At 37.1% G+C, this 20,681-nt stretch overlaps 1 protein-coding gene across 1 annotated transcript in view; it reads left to right on the forward strand.

Annotated features, from left to right (window-relative positions):
• Positions 1 to 20,681, forward strand: part of crlf2 (cytokine receptor like factor 2) — a 53,380-nt gene that overhangs the window by 26,962 nt on the left and 5,737 nt on the right. The gene's annotated exons all lie outside the window — the stretch shown is intronic.

The following is a 20,681-nucleotide window of genomic DNA, read 5'->3' on the forward strand; positions in this document are numbered from 1 at the left end:
TAAAGGTTTTGTAACATTATACAGTATGCCATTCAAAGCTTGGAGTCAGTCTTTTTTTTTTTGGAAAGAAATGACAAAAAATAATACTTTTGGAATTTTTAAATTGATCAAAACAAAAGATGATAAAGATATTTATAATGTTACAAAAGATTTCTATTTCAGATAAATGCTGTTTTTCTGAACTTTCGTTCATAAAAGAAACCTGAAATAAATCTACTCAACTGTTTTCAACATAATAATAATAAATGTTTTTTGAGCAGCAAATCAGATTATTAGAATGATTTCTGAAGAAGTCAGCTTTGGATTTACAGGAATAAATTATATTTTAAATTCAAATAGAAAACAGTTACTTTAAAAATGGTAAAAACATTTCAAAATTGTATTGATTTTGCTTTGGATCAAATAAATTCAGGCTTGGTAAGATAAAGAGACTCCTTAAAAACCATAAAAAATATTAATTATTATACTCTGTAGACACTATTGAGTTATTTAATATCTTGGGCTAACCATGAACTGCTCATCATTTCACACATAGGAACATTGGGGATAACAATTTCACATATTTCCTGGGAAATTCTTATGGAACCAATTATGTTTCATTTAATCCTTTAATGTAAGTCACAATAGTATGTTCAAGCTTCATTACTTCACAAAGGCTTTATGTTTCTTCCTCACTCAGTAATAGGCTACTTACTCCCTCAAGGAATGAAGAGGTTGATCCTTTTGGAACTAGTGCAGGTTTCAAATGCGCCAGGACTCTCTAAACAATGGAAAAAAATTCAGTGAGTTTCAAAGTCTCATCTGTCAATTTACTTATTAATTTAATAAACACATCAAGAGACTGCACGGTGAACACTTTAATCATTGTAATTAATGCATGTAGCTGCATTCCTCTCTCTGTGTGTATTAGCGAGCACTAGAGAATAAATAAATTAAAATGTATACAGCCTTCAACTAATTATCATGCAAATACAGCAGCAACAAAGCATAGAGGGGCCGTTAATCTTTGCCAGCGCGTCGCTGCAATTCCCAGATGTGCTTAAAGCTGTCCGTAGCACAATTAGAGACGAAGTGAGATGGCAAGAGAGAGAGAGAAACGTCTGTCACTTACTCATTGTCAAATTAATTCCGTTTTTGCTCGCCCTTGTCTCAGCAAGCAATACAGCGCGTCAAATGCCTCCCCACACGCAACGCCACTGGCGATGTCTGATTCGTCAATGAAATTCAGTGAATCGCTGTTGTTGTTTTTTCAGTCGGATCGTTTCGGATTGAATTCAGATTCGTTCACGGTTCGAGTGCTTCTAGAGGCAACAACGTTTGACTCGATTCGTAATAAGCAGATAACCGTGAACTAGTATTTGAAGTAGGCCTAAACCATTTGACTGAAGGGCGAAAATTAACCTGCAAATGCCAATTATGTCTTGGTTCTAAATTACTCTGTTTTTTATGAGGTAAATCATGACTGCGATTACATTTTTGACATACGTGTCTAGCATTTTCATGTTAAACAGTGTAGGCCTATGTTTTTGTCCATTGACTGAGATTTTAACTACATCGCTAAATTTATGACATATTCCTGTGTCCCCCTCTCTCGTAGGTATATATAGGTCCCATCATTTTGAGGTAAATTGCATTCAAAAGTCTGAAAATCTTTGTGTAACCGTAAAAAGCGTCATACCGAACACCCTTCTGAAATTAAGTAGACTTTTTTGGGTGTTATTCCATAAAATTTAGTTTTATGTTTACAACTGTTCAGAACTGTGCTAGGTAACCATGTGCTGATTAGCATCTTTGAGCTAGGTTACAAAAATATCTAAAATTGTCACTACCGAAACATCTGGTGAAGTTTCGGACATCTTTGTTTTTTTTGGGTGTTATCCCATAAAATTTTCACTACTGTAACAGTCACGAGCGAAACATGTCATCATTGTTTTGGTAGTGACAAAAGGGAACACATAATTCTTTGGTGGAAATAAACCAAATTGTAGTACAGTTATGCATTATTTTGTATTTTAGTAGCCTATATTTTAGTAGTGTTTTAGTATGTGAGTTAAAATTCTGTAATGTGACGCCTAGGCGCTACCAAAACATTACTGTCACTACCAAAAATGTGTTGTCACGACCAACACATGGGATGTTTTGTCAAAAATAAAGTAGGCTATACTGAATTATCAAGTAAGATGTTATGATAGTGTTTGGTTCAATGCATATTCAAACTAATCTTATACGTTTGAAATCAGTATGAACTTTTTGCCTTTTACAAAGAAAAATTAAATTCAAAATACAACCTCTTGTATATTATTGTTAAAATTGTAATGGTTAACAGATTGTAAACGATCTTAATAGGTTAATGTGGCCTTCTTATTAAATTATATATCAGCCTATGTTTCTGTACATATATGGGGAGAGGAAAAGTATTCCAAAACTTTGTGATAATACAATATGAGAATTAATGTGTACCTTGGATATTATACAATTTCCATGGGGGAACACATTTTTTCAAGACGTTCGATTCTGAGCCAGTTCTGTAGAATAGCCCATAGCTAGTCGTTCAGCATATATTGTATGTCTGGATGTAATTATGATTTAAAAAATAACATAAAACAATAATATTGTTGAAGCGAACTGTTCGAAAGAGCCGATTCGCCTGAATAAGACGGATTTCTAGCAGTTTACGCTAACCATTTAATCACCTGACCTGTTGCGCAATGTCACCTGGCCTGCGAGCGCGGGGTTCCGAGATAGATACGTGTGCTGTTGATAGGGGCACGCGCTGGCGGTGTCAACATTACAGGATTTTAATTGACTTTTGGAGATGAGCTGGAGTATACAAAGGAACCACCAAATGCTATCAAGAACTCATCAGCACAGACGTTTTGTCCATGCGTGGTAAGAGTGAATAGGGCAGGGGCATGCCATTATGCCGCCTGTCAATCCAATTTGTTCTCCCATGTAGAAGATAAGTTGAATACTGCGGCTGCGGGTTGCATCACATGGTTTTGTTTGCAATATAGTGGAAAGCTGATTGCTTGAGCTAAAATTGAGATGATGGTGAGATCAGGCAGGGTGGAGGAGGCTATTTAAAGGAATACAGTTTTTGCACTGACATCAAGGTAAACAGTAGGTGTCATTGGGAGGCCATACTACCTCATATAAAGACCAGATTTTTTTTTTCAGGTGCATTCGTTTTTTTTTTTCCTTATTAAAAAGTTTTAAACTAAGACATAAAGATTATCCCTTTACTTATTCATTAATTTATTTGTTTGTTTGATTAATAGATTAAAAAACCTACTCTGACAACATGCCTAAACCTGAGTTTGTTCCATGTACAGTAAATCTAGTTTTTGTCCTATCCATATGTGTCCAGATGATCATTTTATTGTTTGCTTTGGTTCTACAGGAGGCTTTGTGCATACGTCACGATTTGGTCAGTTACCCCAGATGCGCAGCCATATTGGCAATACTTGGATGTAAACAACAGCGTGGATTGGATGTTTAAGGTACTACTGAATACATTGTTCTGCTAATTTAAGCTGTCTAAACCATGGGAAAAAAGTGTGGAAGCTGCTAAATCATACAGAGAAGGACTTAGTAAGCAGGAAATGGCACAATATTTTGACAAACTAAGGCCAGGTTTGATAGACAGTGTTTAGTCTAAACTAGGATTAGGCCATAGTTCAGTTTAAGTAATTTTTATAAATGTGCCTTAGAAAAAAACATTACTGGTGCATTTAGAGACAATGCAAAGGCACTGATATGTTTTAAGATCAGTCAGTGCAAGTTTCTTTCAGTTGAAACAGCTCAGACTTGCATTTTAGTCTAGGACTAGACTTAAGCCATGTCTGTTAAACCAGGGGTAAAGTTAATAGGTGGTAAAGATACGTACAAGCAGTACGTTTACCTGACCGGAAATGATAAAAACGAACATGAATGTTGTCAAGATTTTTGGAAATCCTGGTTCAGTTTGGCTAACCACAAACGCCTTTTGTTCTTCAGACAGTTTTTGCACTCTACTCCTTGATTTGTTACAACTTTTGGCAGTCTATAGTACTCCAAATGTTTTTCCCAGTCTGACCGATTAGTACAGCCCAAAACATGACAATAACTGACCATTTTCAGTAGCAATAATCAGCAAAATAAGCAAGTTTTGTTCGGTTCAGTGGCATTTTTACATTCAGTGCAGCAAATATGGACGATTGTCGTGTTGTGGAAAATTAAATAAAATAAAATTCCATTTAAAGAACACATTTGCACCCACCTACTTCCATGAAGCACTGCAAATGATGTAGAGTCAGTTTCCCTACAAAACTTTCAGGCTACTTATGTACTTATGAACAATATGCATGTTTTGTAATAAACATAAAATATATTGTTTCTATATACGTCTTTAAATCAATCATTTTATGTTTCATTATAATTTTGAATACAATTATGTCATTTGCAATGCTTCACAGGATTACTTTTTTGCTTTAAATTAAAGTTTGTAATGTTGTGATTGACCTCATAGTTAATTGGTTTGGTTTGGTTTAGTTCATGACTTATAATGCCATCCAAAGGCAAAGTGCAGTAACTACGCAAACACTGAAACTGAGAAAAATGCCTTTAAAGTGTTTACAACAGCTAGTCAAACATGTTGACACTCTTGTTTCTCTGAACGTTTCTCTGAAACGGGACAAAATTGAACCAGGAGACTTTGTCACAAGACAAAACGGCTGTCACAAAGTCCATTTTAAACCTTAACTCAATTTTGACCAAATGTGTAGTTACTGCGCTTTGCCTTTGGAGGGCAGTATAGCTCTTAAACAAGCTCCTAAGGGAAAAAAGTGAACAGTAGAAATGCTTTTGAAACCAAGGCTGCTTAAAGGTGGATTTGCACTGTATTTTGTTTGTCACTTGGTTTTCATTCTGTTGTGTAGCATTACATTATATAGGGCTGCTTAACGTAATGCTACACAATAAAAGTGTAAATTAAGTGATGAGCAAAGTACTCTCACTGTGTAATCTGATTGGTCTAAAACAGGGATCCTCAAATCAGGTCCATGAGATCCACTTTCCTGCAGAGTTTAGCTTTAACCCTAATCAAACAAACCTAAGCATGCTAATCAATTAGTATGTTTACATGGACAACAATATTCCGATTTTAACGCGATTAAGACAATACTCTAATTAAGAAGCAACCATGTAAACTGAATTTTTTGATTAATTTAATCCGACTAAAGTCATAATCGGAGTAAACAAATCGACAGGTGGAGTATTCCTATTTTAGTCGCATTATGGAAGACATGTACACACCTTAATCACACTATTCCCCTTGTGTAGGACTTTTCGCCACATTGTGCGACAGGATACACACTAATGCTGCGTTCCATGCAGGATTTTGAGCTTGTAAATCACTACTTCAAACCACGACTCAGGATTTTAGCGTTCCAGGCAAGTCACGCCAATTCACGGGTTTGACTGCCTTTCTAGTGCACTTTCACGGGTAGAAGTTTTGGAAAAACACGGGTAACGGGTTGCCTGGAACGCGGCATAATGTTTTCAGTTGGTTGAACGTGCATATGCTTTGGTTTCATTTTTATTTATTTATTTTTTGCTACAACATGGGATTAATCAATGCTCATTGCTGATAAATATTTTGTCTGTTATCATAATTTATAGTTTTATGGAAACGTATTTAACATTCAACCCATTCTTTTTCATTAGTATTATTTGTGATTTTAATTTTGTGAACGGGATTTCCGCTATTGGAATGTCTTATGCCGAGTTCAGACTGCATGATTTTAGCTCCGATTTTGACTCACCGACAGGTTTTGAGAAATCGCCGACAAATGCCCGAAATCACAGGCAAATCGGTGCTCGTTCACGTGAGTGACAATCACACAGTGTGAACTATCAAAGATGCAATCTGAGAGAATTCAAAATTCTCGATCGGCGATTCAAAATCATGCCGTGTGAAAGGTGATCTGACTGAAAATCACATCGGCGATTACCTACAGCCAATGAGACAGCATCCAGGCCAGCGGGAAGTTGGGTGAGGAGTTACGAAGGTATAGACCACAATATCAACAAGAATAGCTTCGGCTTCTTTTATTTTCGCTGCAAATGAGTGCACATGCAATTTGTATGACAAGCTTCTTGCGGGTTACCATTTTTTTATAATAATACCAGTCTTGCGTGAGAACTTGCATGCCTGACCTCGCGTTGTTTCCATGTCACTTCTCGCGTGTGTTTGGTTGTGAGACGTAGTTTGCGGACCGGGACAAAGTTGTCGGCGATTCTTCCTATTGTAAAGTCATGCAGTGTGAAACCCCCTGTCGCCGATCCATCGTGCAGTGTGAACACAGCAGCGACGGAATGCTACCCCAGATAGTCATGCAGTGTGAAAACATCTGTGACGCGATTGCTTTGAAAATCATGCAGTCTGAACTCAGCATTAGGATGCTTTTCACTTTTACTTTCGAATTCATGATCTTGGTTTTGCTTACATATATAGGCTACACCTATCAATTTTAAGATTAAAACAAATTCTTAAAAGATGATTTGTTATTTTTAATTAAACAGCATAACAACAATAAAATACAATAGCTTATATAGCATTTATTAACAAAAACTAATAAGACGAGGCATGGACTCCATCACATGCTGTGTTATATGCCGACTAAACAATTTATTACAGGGTGCGCAAACACTGTGCAATCAAATTAATTAATAAAAAAAATATAAAAGAAAGCCTCCAAAGCGTAATTTGAGGTAAACGGCAAAGATAACAGGGTTTTCAAAATGAAAACAAACAAAAAAAGTAAAACTAAACTGGCTTTCGGTGACTGTGCATGTTTTTTTTTTTTTTCCTAAAAACTGACTGGCTATGAAACGCTCGCTGTATGGAGCAGACGCTTTGGAGCAGCACAGCATGCACTCGCACAAATGCGACCACGGCAAATTTTAACTCAAACATTCTTAAAAAATTGTTGCATATGTCCAGAGCCACTTCAAGCTTTTGTAAAATTAAAACGGAAACATCCAAAAGTCTATAACGAAGATGAACTGATAGCGTCGCGTGTGGACGTAATGATGTGTGTCATTAATCGATCGATGTACTATAACATGTAAAACGGGAACATGAAAGGAATATTCTAAAAGCAACTCATGTAAACACCTTAATCATATTATTGTCTTATTCAGAATAAGGTCATTAATTAGATTACTGGTGTCCATGTAAACGTAGTCTTCAGGATCTTTAGAAAGTCATAAGTAGGTGAGTTTGATCACCTTGGAGCTAAACTTTGCAGTTCATTGCCCCTCCAGGGCAAGATTTGAGGAGCCCTAGACTAAAATTACGCTCCTCATAACCTTTAACATCAAATATCTTTTAAACTGCTATTATTGTGTCACATTACTTGTATGGTTTAGCCATAATACTGATGTTTTCGTTTTAATAATGGCAAACATATTATTTTTGTATGTTTTGATGCATTAAACATTTATTTTCATGTTGTCAAGTCTTGGCTAGCTAGCAAGAAAATGACAGAGAAACAGTTTTTTCTTCAGTGTCATCTTTTATTGAGAACCACAATTTGAGATGGTAGTTTGAGAGACATTGAGAGTATGTATTTTTTTGTGAGTAACTAACAGCGTAACCCAGAATGTATTAGTGAATTGTTGGGAACCTGGGACTGTCATGGGTAAACTGGAAAGTTTAGTCACAAGACATTGACAAAATCTACAGTCTGATGCCTTTCCATGTTGTGTATTGACTAGAACAAACTATAAAAGGCCTTGTAGTTACAAATGTTTCACTTTGTTAATATGTTAGGCGTTCTCTTTTATGCATACATTTAAGTTACATGTAAGCCAGTAAACAAGTTAAGTTGAAAGTAGCTCAGAATTAACTGATAATATCATATTAGAAACAATTTTGAGAAATGTTACTGCTGTGGCACTTAACACAATTAGAGGCCTTATTGCAGCATTGTACAATAAAATACAATAAGTCACCCAAACCTTTAACACTCTGCGAATGCTTCCAAATCCATTGGTAACCCACTTAAGAGGAATCAAATTCTCTCAGGTAATTACTGCTAGAGCGCCGTACCCTTATACGCAAACTTATATGCTCCAACGAGGACTTTACTCTGAAATTTTAATCGCATTTTCCATTCATCCCTGATGAATTCAAAGTGTATGGCCCTGTTTTTCTGCTATGAAATCCAATTCGCGAAAAACTAAAATCTAATTGGCCTCCTTTTGTTCATCACGACAGTTACAGCCCGAGCAAAACAAATAAGCAAACTGCGACTTATTATCAGCACTCTTATTATCATAATGACCTTATTTGCCTAAATATTGTCCCTATTAGTCCACGAGAAAGTACGGAGTCCAGTGCATAATGAACCACCGGGGTCTTGTATCGCACTAGGGGTTTTGACATGCCTTTTATTACTTTTACACTAAATGGAGGAAATGATGTGGCTCTTGTTGGTGATTACTTAGTGTCTCCTTGATGTCAAAGTGAAAAGTGTATCCTCTTTTAATATTTGATTGTTTTTTCTGACGCAATTTTATCCAATTCATCATTTTGTGTGCTAATTTACTGAGCTTGTGACACTTGCAGTGATCTGAGTTACTGCATAAGTGGACCTTCTAAGATGATGTTGTCGTTTGATGTCAAATTTCCTTTTGGCAAATTGACTACATTGAGGGAAAAGAGTTTGTGCAAAACATCTTTCAAACATTTCTCAGAGTTTCAAACCCGAGGAAGTCTATAAACAACAGTGAGCACAACACTTGCGGTCTTTTAATGTCTGAAGTGTTCTTATAGGCTAGTTTGTACATGCATAGATTTGTGTGTTTATTTCTTAATGATGCCGCTTATTAATGCACTTATTTTGGTCCATTTTAAAAACAGTTTAATCTATGCATGTTTGCTCTTACTGATCAATTAATCCACGTTTGGCCTGAAACAAAACTTAGTTGCAAATTTCCTACTTATCATTATCAGAGTTGTGTGAGGAGGTTATGTGCAGGCTCAAAAGCACAACATTAACAGCATAGTTGTCATAGCTTTTCTTGCGCACACAGTGAACTGGGCATGCATTCTTGTGACACATCAAGCTCGTTAAAATAGCTGGGAAACTATTGGTGGTGAACGCAAAAGAATACAAAATAGCGGGAAACAGTGTCTGCCTATAACCAAGACAAAAGCCAAAAAAGAAAAGAAGAAGAAAGCAAGGCACTGAGAGAAAGATATTGAAGTCTGATTGCTCTCCGTCTTTGTCTGGATTTGTTTCCCTGCTTGTTATTATTACGTTTAGAAAAACGACAATTACGCGGAAAAAATCAGAGGGGAATATTCATTACGATTCATTATCTGCTCCACTAAATTTCATCAAGCTTATAAAATATTTCTTTCACTTGTTCAAAGGCTTGTTAGTGCTTAAATTCCATTACCGCTGACTGTAACAGACTGTCAGGACTTTTTAGCAAATCATTAGTCAAGGTTTACTCCTGGGCAGAGAACAGCCGCTTGACAGCCTTAATTGTTGTGAACCATTTAAAGGTCCGCTAATGAAGCAGGGCTAGTCGGCCAGTAGGCCTAGTAGTTGGCTCGAGATTGAAATTTCCAAAACTTTGGCAAGATCAAAGTGATACAGTGGAGACCATTTGCGAAATTATCAACTCGAAATTAAGCCCGTCTGCGACCTTGCTTTTTCCATCCCAGCTTTTCTAAGATGGAGGGGAGGAAAAGGTTACCCTCAATCTCAGTGCCTTTCATCTAGAAATGAAATAACATGGGGGAATATGAATTAAATATTGTCTTGGAGGAAGAGGCAAAGAGACGTTCATCTTGACATGGTGACAGCAGCAGAATTTTGTGTTAGTAGGCAGGGGTTTGATTACAGAGGACAGCCGAAGAGCAGGAAACTTGACCAATCGTATCAGAGTCGGTTGCTTCATGAATAAAGCATTGTTATTGTCATCGATACTTTTAAGTGAGGCATATAAGTGCTACAGAGTATTTCAAAATCCTAACCCAGGCTCATGAAAATACGTGCCTCTGTACATTTCTGCAACACCGTAATTCCATACGTGGCGCTAAACCATACGTTCAATACGTGACTGTGGCACGTTTTTATTACGTATTGCTGCATTTTTATTACGCTGCTTGAGGTAAGTTTTGCGGCTGTTTCAAATTCAAATATCCGGGGAGTGTCACTAAAGGTTAGTGCTCTGTCCAGTTCAAAATATCCCCTACACCAAAGCCAACACTAAACCTACCCGGTAGTGTTAAGAATTTCAAAAGTGATATAAAACTGCATTTGTTAATGCAGCTATGTTATTGTAACTTCTTTATGCAGATTTGGAGCTCTTCACCTCTCAATTGCAATGTTGTATCGAGCAAACCTACTATCGAGCAACCTAATTCGAAAACTCATGCATATGAAGCTATATATGTGACAACAATGTTCAAAGTATCCGTTTTCAAATGTTAAAATTGTTTTGTAGTCATAACATAATATTCTGCAAGTAATTCTGTAAAAATGAGGCTTTATTAATCAAAACTCTGTACCTGTAAATAATAGTTTGTGTAAAAAGGAATGACGGTTTTACTGCCTCTAGTGTTCAACTGAAAACTGCAGTGATTTGTACACTTTTTTTTTTTTCAGTTTTGCATAAATGTACAGTCGTGGCCAAAAGTTTTGAGAATTACATAAATATTGGGAATTGGAAAAGTTGCTGCTTAAGTTTTTATAATAGCAATTTGCATATACTCCAGAATGTTATGAAGAGTGATCAGATGAATTGCATAGTCCTTCTTTGCCATGAAAATTAACTTAATCCCCAAAAAAACTTTCCACTGCATTGTTAAGAAGGCTTCAGGGTGTCCAAGAAAGTCCAGCAAGCACCAGGATCGTCTCCTAAAGAGGATTCAGCTGCGGGATCGGAGTGCAGACCAGTGCTTGCTCAGGAATGGCAGCAGGCAGGTGTGAGCGCATCTGCACGCACAGTGAGGCCAAGACTTTTGGAAGATGGCCTGGTGTCAAGAAGGGCAGCAAAGAAGCCACTTCTCTCCAAAAAAAACATCAGGGACAGATTGACCTTCTGCAAAAAGTATGGAGAATGGACTGCTGAGAATTGGGGCAAAGTCATATTCTCAGATGAAGCCTATTTCCGATTGTTTGGGGCATCTGGAAAAAGGATTGTCTGGAGAAGAAAAGGTGAGCGCTACCATCAGTCCTGTGTCATGCCAACAGTAAAGCATCCTGAGACCATTCATGTGTGGGGTTGCTTCTCATCCAAGGGAGTGGGCTCACTCACAATTTTGCCCAAAAACACAGCCATGAATAAAGAATGGTACCAAAACACCCTCCAACAGCAACTTCTTCCAACAATCCAACAACAGTTTGGTGAAGAACAATGCATTTTCCAGCACGATGGAGCACCGTGCCATAAGGCAAAACGTTGACATTTTGGGTCCATGGCCTGGAAACTCCCCAGATCTTAAAACTTGTGGTCAATCCTCAAGAGGCGGGTGGACAAACAAAAACCCACTAATTCTGACAAACTCCAAGAAGTGATTATGAAAGAATGGGTTGCTATCAGTCAGGATTTGGCCCAGAAGTTGATTGAGAGCATGCCCAGTCGAATTGCAGAGGTCCTGAAAAAGAAGGGCCAACACTGCAAATACTGACTCTTTGCATAAATGTCATGTAGTTGTCGATAAAAGCCTTTGAAACGTATGAAGTGCTTGTAATTATATTTCAGTACATCACAGAAACAACTGAAACAAAGATCTAAAAGCAGTTGAGCAGCAAACTTTTTGAAAACTAATATTTGTGTCATTCTCTCAACTTTTGGCCACGACTGTATATAAAGGCATGTGTTTCATGATTTGATTCAATTTCTATACAGTACATTGCACATTTTCTCAAAAAAAAAAAAAAAATTCTAGCTCATGAGTTTGTCACCGAATATGTTTTTTTTTTCTCTTTTAACATACCTTCGGACGTTCATTCATGTTTATTCTGTGCTCTAACTGGTATTAAAGGGGTCATCGGATGCCCATTTTCCACAAGTTCATATGATTCTTTAGGGACTCAATGAAAAGTCTCTAATATACTTTGGTTAAAAATTCTCAATAGTAGTGTAAAAAAACACCCTTTTACCTGGTCAAAATCAGCTCTGCAAAATATCAGCTCATTTTATCGTATGGGCCCTTTAAGTGCAAATGAGCTCTGCTCGCCCCAACCCTCTCTGCTGAGGGATTACGAGCTGTAATGTTTACTTTAGCCGCATTTAGCAACGTTTAGCTGCATTTAGCCACGTTTATCGGCGAAACTTGCCAACAAGCACATTATTAAGAAAGGACATTTGCAAAGATGCATAAACCCTTATACTGACTTCTGCTGTGGGTGAAGCTACATCGACAATTATTCGCATGAACATAGATGCATATGTAGATCGGGATCGGAACTTTCCTTTTAAAAACGAAAATAACGTTGTCCTCTGCCTCTTGAGCGGCTCAGATGTCAGGAGTAAATGACAACTGCTATGTTTATTATTACATTCAACAACAGAACACCTCAATCGCTCAATTAGAGTCTTCCTCTGCACCCGAGTTGACACAATGGCGATCGTATTCGGACTGTTTCAGCTCGGTGAGGGCGGGTCTAAGGTAAGACGCTCCTGTCAATCAACTGTGTTTCGTCACAACGACAAGAAGCTGACAATGACCTGATTTTAAAAAGGGGATATTACTTTTTAAAGATTAAAAAAAATACCACTATGTGGATTTTTATCATTTTAGGGTGGTTGTGTACACAAACTGCCAACACACATTAATGTTCAAACTACATGTGAAAGTTAGTTTTGCATCCAATGACCCCTTTAAAGCAGAGAAAATGATCAGTTCACATGCAGCACATTAAACTGTGCCAAAATGGTATTTATTGTTTGAATATTGTAATAAAATGGGAAGTAACAAAGCACAAAGCTTATTGCGATGTATTGCATGGAAGGCGTGCTACAATGTTCTGTTCATTAAATGAAAACAGGCTAGAATAACGGATTCTTGGGATTTAAGAATCAATGTCACTTTGTAAAATTGAGAATCGATTAAAATCGAGAAATCTATATATATATATTTTTTACCCAGCCCTACTCTCGAAATTGTTCTTTCTTCTGTGCTTGAGAAATGAAGTTGTTTATATAGGATGTTTATATGTTGATATAGGAAAGACATTCAAATGGTCTTGAAGGATGCATTTCCTAGGTGATTTAAAATGTAGCCTTAAAACTCTAAGGTTGCGTTTCAGTGTAAATGGACCTTTTGAAAATAATGGCGTGGCTGTCCACATTCACTCTGCGTGTCCTTGATGACAGTGTAAACAATAACATTGTACTCAATTGTTGCGTCTCATTTCGGAGGCTCATTTTAAGAAAATTGCAAAGTGAAAAAAAAGGCAAAACAGTCAATTTTATTATGGTTGCTTCTCTTAAATAAGACATCCTTGATCATGTACGCAGAATGAATAGCCATGTACCATGCATTTTCAGGTGTTTAGTGTAGACAGAGATTGCACTGAACATGCCAGTTTAAACTTAGATCATTTTAAATGCCGTTTTAAAATGAAACGCACTAGTGTAAACAGGCCCTTAGACTCTGTGTGTTCCCAAGTCCACACCCAATACATTTAAATAATGCATTTTTAAGCTCTTAGCAGCTGCTTTGCTACTTGATGTAACAAGAACATACTAAACTCCTTTGTAGCACTGTTTTGGTTCCCCCCGTTCATTCCTTTGTACCAGTGGCGATTTGTTCGCTCTAGACAGTGTTTTTTTTTTGTCTCTTTTTTGCATTCTTCAGAGCTATGTGAAGTGGTTTCATTTTCAGTTGGTCCCTTGATGTCACATTGAACAGATACTTGGATGGAAAATGGGGGTAAGAGTGTTTTATGTAGTTATTAGCTTAAGTGCTAAATCACAGCTGCTCCACAGAGCATGTTTAATAGTCGATTTTGAAACTTAGCACTTGAAAATCCACCTGAAACATCACCGCGACATTTCCAAAGTGATCCTCCGTGAGTAGCTAATGACATGCGAAGGGTAATTCAGACAAAACCCATGTGACCTGTACGTGGCTGAATAAGTAGTCGCGATCCTCTCATTAGAGGCTTTTCCCACACATTTGATCCAAAAATTGCCTGGAGATTTTCTGGGAGGTGTTTTGGTAAACCCCCGCTCCTGTGCAGATATGCTTGTTGGTGCTTTCACATCAGTGGAATGTAATACACTCTTTAGTGTGACTGACAGGAGGCAGCACAATGACTCACTTATGGCAGCTCCGCACCAGCGACCCACACCAGAACACTTTTGCTCTGAACCCCACCAGCTGGCGGCCTGCAAAACAGAGAAGATTAAATGTACCGGACCACGGCTTGCTGTCGACGTACTGATGGAACCTTTTAAAGGCGAAATTGTTGCCGAGTGAAAGCGCAGCACACTTGGCTGATGTCATTTCACAGCTGTTTGCTCAATTAAGCTGTGCAATGGCACAGCCCCCACTTTATTCATTTGCTCTACACGTCGGGACCTCCTCTACAGTTAATGCTGAGGCCTTTTTTCAAGCCCTGTGACCTCTCATGAGCACGGGTTCAAAAGATTTGACTTCACTCATCACATTGTTAGGCTGTTGAGAGGATTGCTCCCCTTGTTGCTAGTTGTCCATCAGTTCTTCTCAGGCTAGCTGTGCTTTTTGTTCCCATATCTGGCTTCTCTTCAATTAACAGACAGCTATTGCAGCTGCTTAGATGCTTTGTCTTTTGTGATTTTAAGAGCTGCCCCTTGTTTGAGATTTATCTTTCATCGAGCAAAAGCAAGCATTTGGTGCCTAAGCTTGTGGTCGCAGCCTTTGCTCTATCAACCTGTGTGTCCTCACACTTTGCTTAAGCGCTCAGATGATTAATGGATTCGGTGACGTTCACCTAGCAGCTATTAGCATTGATTTATCTTGTATAATATTCCCGTCTTGTCAGTTACATCTGATCACTGTTAGCTTGCTGTGCTTCATTTTGTGGAAATGTAATATGTAACTTCACGCAGATTTGGAATAAGTGCAAAACATGTTTGTAGAGAATGATGTAAAAAATGATCTTTAAATGTAATGACTTTAAATGTAAAGTGTATTGTAATTGACTGTACACTTTTTTTTTTTTTACAAAAATTATTTTGAATATACCGTTTTAGTGGTTTTTTTCATGCATTATGTATTCTTAAGTTACCCCCCCCCCCCTCCAAATAGCATTTTTTTTTCCTAAAATAATTAAATAAATTAAGCATTATGCCAAGGTTTTCTTTAATTGTCATTCTTTCAATGATCCCCCCCTCCTTATTTTCATATTAGGACAGTTGTGTCACCCAGAGTTTTTAACTTTATACCCCTTAAAATGATCACACTTAAGGCCATTACACAAAGTTTTGAACGTTAAAAAATAAATTCGACCTCACGTTGTGTCAATCGCATTTACACACTGCCTCCGAAACTATTGTCCGTCATAAAATAATTCAGATCACGTTTGATTTTCTGCATTTTCACATCCGTAGCAAGCATTTTGATAGTAAAGGATGACGAATCCAGAAAAAAGGTATGCGAAAATTTCGGAAGATTTCGGTCCAATGACCTTTCTGGTTAATTAAGAAATGAAAACATGTTCATCATATAAGAATTTTATTAAAGTCATTCTTTGTATGAATTTCATTTTTCATGTATTTCTTTTTTTAATCAAATAATAGATTGGAACCAAAAATTGGCATGGTGAGTGTAGAGGTGTGCGGTAATGACGAAAATGATATCTCAAGATTTTATGGAATTTTGTTGAAAATGATAATTAGACAATATTTTGCTGAGCTGGTATTTTGCCAAGATTGGGACTGCCATAGACAGCTGTCGCCCAAAGCTTTTAATATTCTTCAGATTCTGTGCAGTGATTAGTTTGCAGCAGTAACAGAAATGAACTTTGAAGTTGAAATTAAATTTATTTTTTTTACCTTTTATGACATTTAACATAAGCAAAACATTTTTTAAGCCAATGTTTTTGTATCCTAATTAAATGTTTGCATCATCTTTTGTTTTATATTCTTTAATGTAATCAATAAATTCAAATAGTAAGACACTATAGGGCTATTACCAATCAAATGACAGTATCAAAAAAATTTGTGTTTGCAATGCAGAGGTGGAACAGAATCTACATCTGAAGTGGCATTTAAATGCATAAAAGGGAATATATACTTTAAATATAAACCTAAAATCACCAGTACTTGGTGGAAAATCACTGCATGAGTGAGTCATTGAATCACTCATTCAACTGATTCATTCAAACGGCTAATTGATTCAGTAACGAAACACTGCTATGTTGCTCAGAGACGCAAAACCGTTCTGCTATGGCTTTGTTTTAAACTGTTTTTATTGATGAAAGAGCAAAAATATAATTAAATATAATTAAATGTAAGGCAGTTAATATTAACTTTTTTTCATTGGACTGTTTTGTAAAATCAATATCACATTTGAAACTGTGCTGATACTTGGAGAAAAAAACTGTACTATTTGTGTGATATTAATTGTTTTAGATGATATAAATATAAAAGTAGGGCTGCAACAACGAATCGATAAAATCGATAAAAATCGATTACTAAAAGCGTTGGCAACGAATTTCATAATCGATTCGTTGTGTCGCGCGACGCAGAGACATTTGGTTGTTATTATATATATATTTAAAAAAATTGAGCGCAGAGTGGAGTGGACACATTCGGTCTCTCTCCCGCACTGATGCCAGCAGAGTTCGGCACCTCATAAACTGTGTTTCCATCCAAAAATGCGAATTTAACTTATGCGCAAAACTGGAACATTTGAGCATAAAGCACCGTTTCTACATTATATATATATGCTGCCCCGATTTATATCAAACATGTTTGATATTTAAGCCTACTTTGGCTAGCGTACTTTCACAGCAGCCAATGCTCGATCGCAAAACAGCTGGTGTACGGGTCGTTGGATAGTGGAGATGGAGAAAACTACTTCTATAGTTTTTGTAACACTGTCTGTCTGTATAATGTGTCGAAAACATACCACAACCGTAAGGAGAAAGAGGAGCTCTGCTGAGGTGAAATCGTCTCAGTTTTGAATAGGGCTGTGACGGTGGCACGTTGTTTTTTTATATATAGCCTACACTTCAGTCAGCTAACAAGCAGCCTAAAAACGCTAAAATAAATCAAAGAAATAATATATTTAATTAAGAAAGTAGCCTAAGAATATTATATAGGTTATTAAACAAACATTCCTTGTAAAAATGTCCGACAGCTCATCAATTTTTGGCCGACTGAATTTCCAGTCCGACTGTCTTTTTTTCTCTTTCTCTTCCTCATTACACAGCTGCTGATTTTAATAGCAAAGTGATTACATTTATTTTCGTTCCTTTAGTTTATAAAGTTAATTTAGAGATATATTTGGAACACTTTTTGTTTGTTAAATTCAAGTTTTTGTTTTTTAAAGTTATACTAGCAAACAGCGGCAGACAGATCAAAAGCCTGCTTAATTCATCGCGATTTAAATTAAAATCCATTGATATAAAAAACTTAAAACATATCACAATATTAGTTTAATCATTCAATCAATATAAATCCAAAGTTTGTGCGGAGAGGAGCGCGCTTTGCAGCGCATGGAGACACCAGTGCAATGTGGAATTTCTTTTTTGCTCATAAAGGTAAGAGTAATTTACCACCCGGGCCGGAACTGTAAAGGGTCTACCTTAGTTTGTGTGTACTAACAGTATCAACAAAATGTGCTCTTAAAGAAAACAAACAGAATACGCTTGATATCTTTGGTTTAAACAGGAGCGCTTCACAATAATTAACCGAAACCCAGGTAATTGCCTCACAAACACAATATCTATAGAAAGCTTTAAATTATTATTTTACTATAAAACGAAATAATTAAAATCGAAAACAAAACTCTTTCATTAGCTAATCCATAAAGATGCATTAGGCATTAATGAGCAGATGGCAGGATCGTCAATTTCATCTTTGCAACACTGAATCAGAAAATACTAGTTTATTAATAAGTAATTCGAATATTTTCTTAATTTTTGCCTTGACACATTCATGGTAATTACTTTTGCTGGGGCTTTGAGGCCAGTTTTGCGTGCATTTGAATGCGGAACTCTTCCAGCTGGTCGCTGCTGATGGCAGGACACTAAACACCGCCGTGGCAGAATGAATGTAGCAGAAAGTTAGTCAAGTTATCCCGTTCCAGCGTGCAAAGTCACATTACTTTTTTAATGCGCACTGAGGAATTTAATTTGAGAGGCTTCTTGATGGGAAATGCAGCATGTACACCACAGCAAGCCGCTGTCTTGACTGATAGTAATTTTAGTTTCTTTAGTCTATATATTTGGCAGATGTAAAGCATACATGTGTATGTTTTTTGTGTTAGTCCATTTTTATTTTATTATTATTATTATAACAGTTCAAGGAGCAACATGTTCGTGCACTTTCTAAAGATTTTAGTTCTGTTTTTGAATAAAGGGTTGTAAATCCCTTGTTTTTTATCCGATTCATCGATTAATCGAAAAAATAATCGACAGATTAATCGATTATTAAAATAATCGTTAGTTGCAGCCCTATATAAAAGTCATAAGGGGGCATTTTTGACCCTGAATATTCAGGGAATTTCTGGGTGTGTTTTAGTTTGATTTTTGCGATATCCTCAGTGTCAAATAGCATATTGTTTAAACAACAATTGTCATATACTATATAGACAGTGATCAGATGTTAGATTGCTGTGCTTCATTTCACAGAAAAAGTATTCTATATAATTTTAAGTGGATTTGTAAGAGGAAATAGTATTTGCGAACTGCCATCTGAACTACCACCGTCATCAGGCGGCAAAAGTTGACGAAAAGGCTAGTAGACTTGACACAAAGAGTGAGCAGATCTTTTCCCCCCCCCGCTTAGATCCCCTCTGGAAATACCTCCCAAGAAAGACGTGCACCACATGGCCAGAGCTTAGTTTAAGTCACTCAGAGTTATTGGGTTTTGACAGTGTGTGCCATCGAGGCTTTACCCTCAACAGGTGTTTTACATTCCCCCTCTAGAGGGTGGCCTGCAGACTGTAGCCTACAGATGCTGCACGGCTCTGGCTTGAATTGTTCCCTCCTCTGCCGTTTGGCCAATGGGGTTACAGCAAGACATCTCACACACGTTTCTTTCATTGCTACATCAGACAACACATGTATGCAACAGAGAGCTGAGCTGTAAACGTCAGACTTTGAACCCTGAACCTGCCAAATCCTGCGATATGGTGCCATCCTCAGTGAGCCTGGAAAGTCTTTCTTTTTCAGCCGTTCTATATCCAGCCCTTAAGTTTGGCGCTCGAGGAGTTCTGTATACCCCCCCCCCCACACACACCTCCCACCGTCATCAAGTATTCCACACTAAAGCGCAATGGAATGTCAAGACGATGATAAGAAGCAAGCTGCGAGCTGTCAATGCCGTCCTGATTAGGGAGCGAGGCTGAGGTGGGATCCGTAGCTCGAGCGAGCAAATCTCGAAAGTCCTCGCAAAATATCTCCACTAGCAAATCAAATGCAGCTGTATGGCGGTATCTGTAGCACCTGAGCTCCAAACAAGTGGAGACTTTATTATTATTTTAATTAGGTTCTTTGTGTTTAATTTCCCTAGGCTTACCCCGAGTCAGTGCCGGTGTGAATGAGGAAGCGTGCACTTTGAGTGCCGATACCCCCAAGTGATTATAGCGCAGGTACAATAGCTGGCATGTATAAAATTTCTCTTATTAAAGTCAATACATATACATATGTCTGATGCATAATTTATACCAGCAGCATGTAGCGCCAACATGGGAGAATAGCTTCACAGACTTCAGACTTTTTTATTGCCTTCAAAGTGTTTTAGAAAGAGCATCAGGCTTTAGAGGGAATTCTGCCGAGCTTTCGGCAAACACTGATTTGGGTGAACGTCCCAAATGTAGTTTCCCCAACATTTATTTGACCAGGATACCAAATATTTAGAGACAAAAGTTTCTAATTCTTTCATAGATTTTGTCAAATCTGCACCGCACTGTTATGAACACTTTTGTGTTGTTTTAATAGCGTATTAGAGTACTTACAATGAGTGTAGCACCATAAAAATATATTAAGCTTTTATAAAGCTTTCCACAGTGGAGTCTTGCACAAGCAATTGCTGTTTCTTTGGGGAAATGCTGTTCTTTAGTTATTAGTCGAGTTTCCAGCCATTTACATTTATGCGTTTGGCAGACGCTTTTATCCAAACCACTTATTGTATTGTAAGATAGACATTTCATCAGTTCATTCCCTGGAAATCGAATCCATGATCTGCTATCGTGTTCTATTTGAATATATTTTAAAATGTAATTTATTCTTGTGATCAAAGATAAAAATTAGCATCATGACTCCAGTCTTCAGTGTCACATGATCCTTCAGAAATCTTTCTAATATGATGATTTGCTGTTCAAGAAACATTATTATACATTATAATAACATCTATTATTATTATTATAATCAATATTTAAAAAAGGTTTCAGGATGAATAGAAAGATTTAAAGATCAGTATTTATCTGAAATAAAACGCTTTTGTAACACAATTTTTTGGGG

This window comes from Garra rufa, chromosome 8 (assembly GCF_049309525.1).
Source record: "Garra rufa chromosome 8, GarRuf1.0, whole genome shotgun sequence".
NCBI lineage: Eukaryota > Metazoa > Chordata > Actinopteri > Cypriniformes > Cyprinidae > Garra > Garra rufa.